Below are 12,719 nucleotides of genomic sequence, written 5' to 3'. Positions count from 1 at the left end.
AGTCTCAAATGTTGGGTAATGCTTGGAAGGAGACAGGAACACACAAGGAGAAGGAATTCCAGGGAAGTAGAACAGCATCAAGAAAGCTATGGGACAGAAATCAGGTGGCATTTAGGAAGACAAGTGAGAATCAATGCTGCAGAGTTAAAGATGCATTTGGAAACTAGGTTGGCATCAGACCACAAAGGACATCAAATGCCTAGCTAAGAAATACGGTCTTCACCCTGTAGGGACTCACTGAATAAGAATAATGACACAACAAAAGTAGAACTTGAGAAAAATGAATGTGAAGATGATATATACTAATGCGCTGGAAAAAGAGACGGGCTGGCAGGGGCTGCGGGAGTCCAGTTACAAAGCTAAGGCAGCAATTTGAGCTCGAGGGGATAGCCTGAACAGCGGCGATGTAAATAAAAAGATAATGCTATAAAACCCACTTTTATGGAAAAATTAACCCAGTGTTGTAAACGGTTAGCTACTGAGAAGGAGATTAAAGTACAACAGTGACCAGAAAGTTTTAAATCAGGGCAGAAGGGAAGAAGTGGGAGGGGAAGGTGTGTGTCTGACTGGGGACATGTTGAAGGTTATAAAAGGATATCCAGCAGGCTGTGGCGGAGGTGGAGCTGGATTTGGGCTTTGGGTTCAGAGTCCATCTCGCTGTAGAAGTGAAAGCCAGGGCGAGAGGGAATGTGAAAGGGGTGGGGGGAGAACATGGCAATGAAAAAGCAAAAAGAACAAACATGCCCAGCCATGGGGCTTGTTATGGACTGAATCGTGTCCCCCAGAATTCTTACCTTGGAGCACTAACCCCATGTAACTCAGAATGTGACAGCATTTGGAGATAGGGTCTTAAAAGAGGTGACCGATTTAAAACAGTGATTAAGATGGGCCCTAATCCAATCTGACTGGTGTCCTCATAAGAGGAGGAAATTTGAACACACAGACACCAGGGATGCACAGAGGAAAGGCCATGTGAGGACACGGGGAGACGGTGGCCATCTGCAAGCCGAGGAGAGAGGCCTCAGGAAAGACCAACCCTGCCAACACCTTGATCTAAACTTCCGGCCTCCAGAACTGTGAGAAAATAAATCTCTGTTGAGAAAATAAATCTCTGTTAAGACACCCAGCCTGTGGGACTTTGTTATGGCAGTAAATTCACACAAGGGCCGATGGAGAAGAGGCAGAGAAAGAATGACCCTTTGGCTCAGTGACAAAGAAGGTCACAGAAGGGGCACGCAAGGGTCACCTGTGGTGCGAAGTATAGACCTCAGGGTTGCATCTTACGAGTCACCCTTCAGCTCTTTTCTTCTGGAAAAAACACCCAGTTTGTGAGCCTCGTTTTGTAGGTTCTTCTTGACCAAGGCTCTTCCTTCTCCTGAAGGGTCAGTCAGGTTCCTTCCCAGAAGTTTCCCACCAGATTCCATATGGGAACCTCCCCTTCCTCTCAGTGAAACCTCGAACACTGTCCCTGTGACACAGAGGGCTGGCCCTGAGGTCAGCAGAGCAGAAACCATGGAGTTACCTCAATAAGATGGGTCACTGACTCAAACCACCCTGGCCTAAAAAGACACACCCCCTGACTGAAAAGGGAGAGGGCCTGACCACCACCCAGGAAACACCATTTCCTACTTATTTCTCCCACACTCACTTTCCCCACCAACTTTCCACCAAAGCCTGTAGGAGATTATTATTCGTTCCTATGCAATCCTTTGAGATTGGACTTCTGTGTCACCATGCTAGTTAAGGACCAGCCTTTTGAGAACTACTCCTTCTTTCTTGAATGTCCATCTATGATTTCACAGGTCTGCTGTACAAGCACCTTTCTGATTTCTCCCCCAAACAAGTTTTTTTTTTTTTTTTAAGAACCGAATTCCAATCTGTTCGATTACGTGATTATCTTTTGCTTCATCATCTCTTGGTCTTAAGACACAACTAGACTTTGCTCATCTACAATGCTTTACACCAAAGTGAAAAACAGATCACCTACATCTGTTCAATGAATCAAATGTGGCTGGTATAGATCTAATTAACTATGGCATCATTGTGTTTAAAATAATCTTCACAAACCAGGCAGAATTATTCCCCTATATGTTTTCTATTCATAGTCTCATGGTTAAAAATAAACACAAGTGCCAAAGAAAGCTTTGACATCAGTCCAGTTTGCCTTCCCCATTGCCAGCCTCCTCTTTGCACTCATTCCTACTTTGGTGTTGATCCCTCCCTGCCTCTGGAAGCATCCTCCACTGCTCGCCTCCAACCCCCCCTTCTGTTCCCTGCACTCCATCAGAATGGACAGGCCCTGTTCCTCAATCACTGATGCTGGGCCTGACCACTTGGCCTCTTCTTGCTCTGAGCTGAGAGGGGTAGGTCCGGCTGTGGCTCTGATGCCCACCCCGGGAGCCGACAGCAGGGAGGACAGGGTTTATTCTCTCATGTCACGCCACCTCAAAGGTGCTCTAAACACATTTTCTCTTTGTCCCACCTAAGCAAAGAGCGAGGCTCTCATCCTCTAAATGGAACCCTTTCTCTCCACTCTGGCCCAAGATCCCCAGAAGAATATTGTGATTTTTAACAGCTTGGCATTTAAAAATTAAATTGAGCTAGTGATTAATAGATTATTTGGTACCTTAACTTCCTTTATCTCTTTTTAGTCTTCAAATGATCTCATGCCTATATTTTTTCTACTTCTGGATATTAACATTTCAACAAAGCATGTCACACTTTTTGTTTTTACACTTGCAGGCAGATTGTTACTGTTCATGGAAAGTGCTGTTTAACTCAAACATAAATCCAGCCAAGAGTTTTGAGCAGAGCAGCCTAAGAATGTCAAGGGAATATCTGAGGAATGCAGTCAAGTCATGAATGGGTAACCATAATCGATGCTGGATAGCAAAATTGGTGAATCCAGTAATAAAACACAGCCTTCTACATCACATATCTAACAAACCTAAAAGCCTCCTGTTTATAAATAGCAATCCATGCTCTATTCCAACTTTACCTCCATAACTTCCTCCAACTTCTGAATTCCTTAAGAAAGAGTCAAGGTAAAAAAGATTAATATTTCTTTCCTTGTAGCACGTTATTACTAACGTGATCATTCCAGACCTAAAAGTAAAGAGCTGTTTGTGAAACTACTTTCTTCTTTAGATCTATTTGAAAAGTTAGTTAAAAAGGAAATAATGACTAAAACAAAAAAGCAGTAAAAAATTTAACTGGCAAAGAAAAGATAAAAAACTAGAATTGTCTTGTTATAGTCTCTTGGCTTAAAGACTTCCTCTTGGAATTCACCCAAAAGCAATAAGGAAAACACACACAAAAATGCTGACTCCATCCCAGAGGAGCCTGGAAGACATCTGTAGCTTTGAACCACGAAACGTGAGAAAGAGTTGCCAAACTGCAGTGAAGGTCAGACAGAGAAGGAAAATTCTTGGAGAGCCCATGCTTGCCAGAGCCATGCTCCCCAAATAAGTAGGATATCCAGCAATAACTTTCTGAGAAGAAGGGCAACAGACACGCAGGTAGCACTAAGAGCTTCCCTGGACGCAGTGTGGTGGGAGATTTCAGGAAGCAGGAAAGGTCGACCTGAATGAGAAACCGCACAGCTAAGCCATATTAGTAGGAAGCAGTCTGTTGCCAAGGCAAGGTGAAAAAGAGAGACCCCACTAGGAACACAACCAGGCTCAGCAAGCTAGAGAAAAATAAGGGTTGAAAGGATTACACACACACACACACACCCCCAAACTCAGGTCACAAGAATCCCCACTGGCATGGGACATGGCCCTGTCTCCTGGTCACGTGAAGCTCCTGTAAGTAGCTAGTTCGTAAAGAATTCATCTAATAACAAAAAAGGACCTTTACAAAGATGCTGCAAAAAGAGGAAAATGAAAATGAATGACAGATGAAAAACAGCCACCGAAGCAATGCTATATGCAACCGATGAAAATTTTGCCCAAACACACTGTCATAAATTAACAAAACAAAGAAATAACTGATTCTATCTACAAAAACAGAAGAGGATTTACAAGAATTCAGGGAAGCATGAGAAGGAAATAAAGCATGAGGGCAGACCTCAGGGTGAAAAAAAAAGAATGAATAAAAACGTCACTACTGGGACTTCCCTGGAGGTCCAGTGGTTAAGACTCCACACTTCCACTGCAGGGGGCACGGGTTCAATCTCTGGTTGGGGAACTAAGATCCCACATGTCATGTGGCACAGCCGAAAAAAAAGTCACTACTATAGAAATGAATGTTTGTGTCACCCCCAAATTCACACACTGAAACTTAATCCCCAATGTGATAGTAATTTGGAGGCAGGGCCTTCAGGAGGTGATTGGATGGTGAGGGTGGAGCCCTCCTGAATGGGATTAGTGTCCTCATGAAAACCATCCAGATAACTCTCTTGTCCCTTCCACCATGTGAGGAAAAGTAACACACAAGACTGCCATCTATGAACCAGGAAGTGGGTCTAGACACCGAATCCACTGGCCCTTGCTTGATCTTGGATTCTCCAGCCTCCAGCACTGTGAGAAACAAATTTGTTGTTTTCCTGTTTATGGTACTTTGTCTTAGTCCGTCTGGGCTGCTTTAACAATCACCAAATGGAAGTAGCTAAAAGGAAATACACACTGGTGAAAATATGAGAGTCTGGAGGGGAAAGATGGAGAAAAGCAAGCAAAAGATTTAGAACAGAAAAATGATAAATATGGAAAACAAAGAAAAGAAATCCAACACACCCATAATAGATGTCCCTAAACAAAACAAAACAAAAAAAACCTCAATGGAACAAGAAAAAAATTTTAAGGTATAATTCAGGAAGACATTTCAGAAATCAAAGATTCTCCATAATAAATGAACATATCATATCCCAGAAATAACTAAAATGATGAACACGTGGAAGTTTCCTGTGTTATCATCACTCATCTTCAAAAATTAAGAAGGAATTATTTGGGCATCTAGGCAAATAGTTCAAAAAAAAAAAAAAAATGAGGGGACAAAAGTTCAGACTCCACAGCAACATTTGTAACGGAGCAGGACCCTATGGGGCCTGCCTGGGACAGACCACTCCCCCATATCCTCTGCTGTAGCTCTTCTGTGAAGTACCCAGATAATAGTATCTCATGCATCTTTGCTGAGTTTTTCAGTTGCTGAAAACCACCAACAAATGGAAGGAATTAACTACTTGGTGAGTGGCCCCCAGACCTACTGGTGCCTAAGGATTGATTAAAGTTAATCAACCTGTTACCTCACCATTAACCAATCAGAGAATTGTGCACAAGATGATCACATAACCCTGCTACCCACCTCCCTCATCTGGCCTTTAAAAATGCTTTGCTGAAACCCTTCGGGAAGTTTGGGGGTTTGGGGACGTGAGCCACCCATTCTCCTTGCTCGGCCCTGCAATAAACCTTTCTCTGCTACAAACTCCGACGTTTCAGTTTATTTGGCCTTACTGTGCGTTGGGCACACAAACTTGCATTCGATAACACACATTCAATGTTTAACCGACCAAACTATCCTCCAAGAAATAAAAGATGAATCAGAACATGGAATCTAGCTGAATTTTCATTGAAACATATAAAATAGTCAAGAACTCAAGCCCTTCTGGGAGCAGCTACTAAAGGATAAACATCAAAACAAGAGGCAAAGTGGTGAAACAAGGAAAAACAATTATTGGTAAACTTTAAATCCATTTATACTGTAAGAGGAAGGCTAAAATCACTGCAATAGCTGCAGAATATTATAATTCCTGACAATGTAGAAATAATTTAAAAATTGGCAGGGGAAGGAGTTGAGATGGTGAGAGGCCTTAAGTTAACTGTTACCATATGTTTTAAAACTGATAATAAAATGAGAATTTACATCTCCAGAGATATACAAGTGGTTAATAAGCACATGAAAAAATGTTCACCACTGTCCCTCACTAGGAAATGCAAATTACATCCACAATGAGGTAATATTCCACACCCACTATAATGGGCAGTAACAAGAGTTATCGAGAATGGGAAAAAAATGGAATTTCTCATACACTGCTGATGGCTGGTGGGAGTACAAAAAGGTGCAGACTTTGGATAATTTTGGGGAAGTTTCTTAAAATTTAATCATACGTTTCACATACAACCCAGCAATTGGGGTCCCCTGGTGACTGAGCTATTACACTCCTAGGTATCTCCCCAAGACAGATGAGAATGTATGTCTTCACAAAGACTGTGTGTATGGAGATGTTTAGAGCTAAAAATAGTCAACAAGTGGAAATAATCCGAATGTTCATCACCCAGTGAATGGATAAACAAAATGTGGTATATCCATACAAGGGACTATTATCATTCATCATTCAAAGGAAATGAAATGCAGATACACGTTACAATGTGGATGAGCCCCCAAAACATTCTGCTAAGTGAAAGAAGCCAGATGCAAAGGACTCTATGGCATATGATCCTACTTATATGAAAATATCCAGACAAGGCAAATCTAGAGAGACAGAAAGTTGTTGCTTTGGGTCAGCGTAGCAGCTGGGACTGACAGCAAAGGGCCTGAGGGATAAGAGATCTTTTTGGAGGTGATGGAAACGTTCCAAAACTAGATTGTCGTGACGGTCACACAAGTCTGTAAATTTACTAAAATCCTTTGAACCGAAAACAGGCCAGAGGTATGATATGTAAATTATACCTTAAATATGTGATATGTAAGTGGACACACACGTGAATATTCTTGGAAGGGCAGAGGGACGAGAGCTGGCTCCACTGAGATACGGTTACAGACAGGAGTGAGAAGGCTCTGAGATGTGCTTGTCACTGCACACTTTTGGGGACCTTTAAAATTCTGTACCATTCGGAAAAAAATTAAGACAATTTTAAAATTTTCATTTTCTAAAAGGACAGATTCCTGCTGTCCACCCCCGGTCCCCTTTAAAGCCTGAAATCCACGAAGATGAAATCACAGTAAACAAGGGTGACAATTATCATTCAAAACAGGCTGATGAGCGAAGGTTGGCAGGAGGTCTTCCTTCCAGTTTTAAATGTTAGCCACCGAAAAATTCCAGGTTAAGAAAAATTCATAGGAAGTGAATAATTTACAGAAGCGGCAGCCCAAGAGGTAGATCTGTAGGAAGCTACAGGGCTGGGTCCTAGAGCCGCCGGAGCGCCCAGGGCCTCACGCTGACGGTGGAGGGGCTGGCGTTTGCCAGTTTGGGGTGGGGTGGGGGGGGGCGGGCGGGGACAATGATCGACCACGTGAGACTCCCAGGAGGGCAAAGGGCAAAGCATATGTAACCCACTCCCCCTCCCCCACCAGGGCCTGTTCACTCCAGCTTAGCTGCCAGGTGACAAAGCCACCTGTGCTCCTGTCCCCGGGGAGCCACAGGCCGGGGAGGGGGAGACGCCCCAGAAAGGCGCGCGGCCCAGCAGCTGCTCCAGGACACAGGCGGCCGCGGCTGGCCTTTCACAAGGACTTAGATAAGGGGTTTTGAGAAAGTTCAAAAACAGCTATCTGGGCGGATAGATTTACTTCTTTCAAACAAGTCTGTGAGCCGAAGTAGCGACTGGAGATCAGCTGTTTTCCATCAACCAGACACTTCAAACAGGCGAGGGATTGTCAGGCCTGCTGGATCATTTGGGAGAAGGGGGACCAGGCTATCAACTCTTGGGAAGCTGGGTGCCCCATTTCACCCGCCACGGAAAAGAGAACTGAACTGTGGAAACCTGATAAAGAATATTTCTTCACTGTCTTTCCTCTCCAAGCCTAGTGGGAAAAAAATTAACTAGGCTATCCTTAAATCCCCCCTAACAGATCTCTGCGAAGTACCTCAAGGAAAACTCAGAGCAGAAGAGCAAGTCTCTCACGTCGCAGAAGTTATTTCCAAAGTCTAGTTTTAACCACACCCCTTTTCTACTCAAAAACCTGAGTCTAATCAATAACAACATAAACGTGAAAACTCCCAGCCGGGCATTTCAATGACGGGCCCCGATTTCTCTCCCTGGAAACAAACTGTTCAGCGTGGCTGCATTTTCCTAGTGTTATGGCTGCTGCTGTTGCTTCTTCCTCCTAAAATAAAATATTCCTCTTTACCGGCTCTAATGTCACCGACTCTAGAAAGCCTTCCCTGATCTACTCTTTGGGAGTGGGGGGAGGGAAGCCTTACTTTCTTCTCCCTGGCATTTTGCTCGTATTGGGCTTATATTCCACTTGCTTTCCAGGCCTTTCTCCTCTTTTCCTGCACTGTGAACTCAATTCCAAGTCCAGAGGGGCAGGGGGGGGCCTGGCTGCATTACCTGGGAGCATGACACGTTCCTCCTGTCATAGTGCGACGGCCCGCCCGACTCGGGGGCTATGAGAACTTCAGGCAGTCACGTCTCCACTACCGACTCATTCTCCCAGAAGACGCAGAGAAAGCTGACCACCGCCTGCAGGGCTTCTTAAAATATGGCTGCAAACCAGCCGCATCAGTACCACCTGGGAGCTCATTAGAAATGCAAATTCTCCGCCTCCGCGCAGGCCCGCAGAATCGGAAAGGCACAGGGAGGGTGGGCCCGCATCTGGGTTTTAACAAGCCTCCCAGGAGCTCCTAGCTCAAGCTCCAGCCCGAGACCGCTGCCACTTAACGTCCAAGGGTCCCCATGAGGATCAGCTGAGGTAAGTAAATCCACCTGACACAAATCAAGCACTTACTCGATACCTTCACCGAGAAAAAAACCACGTTTCACACACGCACCAGACTGATTCTTTCAATAGCTCTTGGCAAGAAAAAGTGGCATTCCTTTTCCCATGACATTTTCATTTGTATTCCAACCTTGTTCTAAAAACGACTTAAGACAAACGCTTTTGTTTGCCTTTTCGCTGATTTGGTAGGACCTACTTCCTCCATGAAATAGGCAAGGACAAAAACATGTAGGATGGAGTCAGGAGTAAAAGGTATTGGGAAGAGAAGACTCTTTTACTCCAATAGAAATAAAAAGACAGGAGACCAGAAAAAAAAATCTCCAATGATTCACATTTTCATCATGTCCATTTCTCGGTGATTCTGAGTACAAAATTAAATTGTAACTCCCCCTCCATTCTTTCCTCTAATTAAAAGGCCTGGGTAAATAAAATGGAAGGGGAAAGGTGGTCTTCTGGAAGATAAGAAACCAGCTGGCAGCGTCTCTCGGTTCCCACCTAACAACAGCGCTGCAGTGGAACCAGAGGCTGCATTTCTTAGGCTGTGGTCAAGCTCGCTCTACTTAACACACAACACGCATCCACTCACGAAGGAAAAGTCCTCTCTCTTTGTCACCAATTGACACTGGTCAGCCTTTCCAAACCCCTAACCCCTGCCTCACCCATAAGGAGGGTGCAGTCTATTACTGGATCTGCTTACTCAACATCCTTGAAAATAACAGACTGTTTAAAGTATACTGCCATTGAAATGTCACAGTAATTGGGATCATCGCCATTCACAAGCATTTTTCAGGACCTGTTATAATTCAGCTACTACACTTAGCACCACGTGGCACACAAAGCAGGAACATGGCACCATACGGTTCGTCTTCATGGGACGTATCATCTCTCCCGCAGTAGAGAGCAGGTACTCAGTGATCACTGTTGAAGGCAACGTGTTTATTTGTGACAATGGGCAGTATGTGAATTTTAAAAACTACAGAGAATGCCGAGAAAGTCGTCTGGTCCTTGGGAAAAGGCTATAACGGTTTTAAGTAGCCCTGAGGGCAGATGGAAAGGAAACGTATGGAGAATATACACATGCTTGCTGGAGTTCCCTCTGCATTCGGTAAGGAAGCGTCCACTCAGTGCCAGGAGCTGTGCACATGGTGGATACAGACCAACAGAGGTGAGAAAAGAGTGGAAAGGAGAAAGGTGGGTGAGACGCAGGTTTCAGTGGCCAAACCATAGGAGGGGCATCTGATGGACCAGGATGAGCCACTGTGGTTTTTAAGACAAGATGAAACGATGCAGCTTTAAGAAAAAATCTGGGGGCTTCCCTGGTGGCGCAGTGGTTGAGAGTCTGCCTGCCAATGCGGGGGACACGGGTTCGAGCCCTGGTCTGGGAAGATCCCACATGCCGCGGAGCAACTGGGCCCGTGAGCCACAGCTACTGAGCCTGCGCGTCTGGAGCCTGTGCTCCGCAACGGGAGAGGCCCGCGCACCGCGATGAGGAGTAGCCCCCGCTTGCCGCAACTAGAGGAAGCCCTCGCACAGAAACGAAGACCCAACACAGCCAAAAATAAATAATTTTTTTAAAAAAATTCTATGAGAACAAAGTTTAAAAAAAAAAAAAATTTGGCAGGGAATTCCCTGGCGGTCCAGTGGTTAGGACTCGGCGCTTTCACTGCCAAGGTCCCGGGTTCAATCCCTGGTTCGGGAACGAAGATCCCACATGCCGTGGGGCAACTAAGCCCGTGCGCTCTAGAGCCCGAGCGCCGCAACAACTGAGCCCGCGCCCCGCAACTGAGACCCAACGTGGCCAAATAAATAAATAAATATTTTTAAAAATAAATGGCAACATTGAAATGTGTCCTACATCCTGTGTAACATTCTACTGACATCTATTCTGGAGTGAGTAACGATATTATTTCATACAACGTTTAGAAAAAAAAAGCATTTCCTAAAGCTTCCCAAAACCAATGAATCATAAATGACAGGGCTTCCCTTCAGGGTGGGAAAAGGAAAGCAATTTCTATTAAACCATTAAAGAATAGACTGTGAAATTCTCTCACCGTTTGAATATTATTCGAGAAATACACTAGGCAATATTATTACAGGCCAAAGGATACAATAAAATACAACAGAGGTATAAAGGGTATCGCCTTCTGGAACACTTCCCCTAGAATTAATTATTAATTAAAATAATGAAATGTCAAGGAAAAAAAAAGAACATAATAAAAGAGTGAAACCCCTTGTGAAAAAAGAATTAAAATGTCAGCCTGGTTAAAAAATAAGGTATTTAATTAAGCAATGTTGTCCATTAATAAAATTAATGATGATGAATAGCACATTTTGCCATGGGCTGCTGGAAGGAAAAGACTTAGACACCATCCATCAGATTGTCCATCAGGTTCTAATCCTAATTTTTTTTAATTAATTAATTAATTTATTTATTTATTTATTTTTGGCTGTGTTGGGTCTTCGTTTCTGTGCGAGGGCTTTCTCTAGTTGCGGCAAGCGGGGGCCACTCTTCATTGCGGTGCGCGGGCCTCTCACTATCGTGGCCTCTCTTGTTGCGGAGCACAGCCTCCAGACGCGCAGGCTCAGTAGTTGTGGCTCACGGGCCCAGCTGCTCCGTGGCATGTGGGATCTTCCCAGACCAGGGCTCGAACCCGTGTCCCCTGCATTGGCAGGCAGATTCTCAACCACTGCGCCACCAGGGAAGCCCTACCTTATTTATTTTATGCATAGTAGTTTGTACCTCATAATCCCATACCCCATCTTGCCCCTCCCCTCTTCCTTCTCCCCACTGGTAACCACTAGTTTGTCCTCTATATCAGTGAGTCTTTTTCTGTTTTGTTATAATCAGCAGTTTGTTGTATATTTTAGATTCCACATATAAGTGATAACATACAGTATTTGTCTTTCTCTGACTTATTTCACTAAGCATCATATCCTCCAGGACCATCTATGTTGTTTCAAATGGCAAATTTTCATTCTTTTTTATGGCTGAATAGTATGCCATTGTGTGTGTGTGTGTGCGTGTGTGCACGCGCATATATATATATATATATATATCTTCTTTATCCATTCATCTGTTGATGGGCACTTAGGTTGCTTCCATATCTTGGTTATTATAAGTAATGCTGCTATGAACATTGGAGTGCATGTATCTTTCTCAATTAGTGTTCTCATTTTCTTTGAATATGTACTCCGGAGCGGAATTGCTGGGTCATATGGTAGTTAGTTCCATTTTTAGTTTTTTGAGGAACTTCCATACTATTTTCCACAGTGGCTACACCAATTTACGTTCCCACCAACAGTGTATGAGGGTTCCCTTTTAGCCTCAGCCTCATCAACATTTGTTATTTGTGGTCTTCTTAATGACAGCCATTCTGACAGGTGTGGGGTGATATCTCCTTGTGGTTTTGATTTGCATTTCTCTAATTAATGATATTTGAGCATCTTATCATGTGCCAGTTGGTCATCTGTATGTCTTCCTTGGAAAAATTTCTATTCAGGTCTTCTGCCCATTTTTTAACAGGGTAGTTTGGGTTTTTTGATATTAAATTGTATGAGCTGTTTGTATGTTTGGAATATTAACCCCTTATCAGTCATGTCATTTGCAAATATTTTCTCCCATTTAGTAGGTTGTCTTTTCATTTTGTCAATGGTTTTCTTTGCTATGCAAAAGCTTTTAAGTTAATTAAGTCCTATTTGTTTGTTTTTGCTTTTGTTTCTTTTGCCTTAGAGACAGATCCAAAACATATTGTTATGACTTGTGTCAAAGAGCGCTCTGCCTATGTTCTCTTCTAGGAGTTTTATGGTTTCCAGTCTTACATTTAGGTCCTTAATCCTTTGAGTCTACTTTTGTACAGTGTGAGAAAATGTTCTAATTTCATTCTTTTACATGTAGCTGCCCAGTTTTCCCATGGTGTACTCTCTTTTTATGGTTCTAAATTATGCATTTTTTAACTGTCTTAAATAATTTCTCACTTCTATGAGCAAGAATTTTTCCAAGCGTCTATTCATGCAATGGATTAGAGCATTTATGGAACACCCGTGAATTAATTAAGTTCTCAGAA

General features: G+C 43.5%; 1 protein-coding gene across 4 annotated transcripts in view; it reads right to left on the bottom strand.

Annotated features, from left to right (window-relative positions):
* The window catches only part of FARP1 (FERM, ARH/RhoGEF and pleckstrin domain protein 1), a 290,079-nt gene that overhangs the window by 234,602 nt on the left and 42,758 nt on the right, over window positions 1-12,719 (bottom strand). Inside the window, exon 1 of one of the 4 annotated variants that reach the window (XM_082366089.1) lies at window positions 8,268-8,354. The exons of the other annotated variants lie outside the window; for them this stretch is intronic. The gene's annotated coding sequence lies outside the window, so the exon portion shown is untranslated. Of the gene's footprint in view, window positions 1-8,267; window positions 8,355-12,719 lie in introns of those variants that run through there. 4 annotated transcript variants of the gene reach the window in all.

This window comes from Balaenoptera borealis (assembly GCF_965194805.1).
Source record: "Balaenoptera borealis genome assembly, chromosome: 18".
Taxonomy (NCBI): domain Eukaryota; kingdom Metazoa; phylum Chordata; class Mammalia; order Artiodactyla; family Balaenopteridae; genus Balaenoptera; species Balaenoptera borealis.
This window is presented reverse-complemented; position numbering and strand designations above follow the sequence as displayed.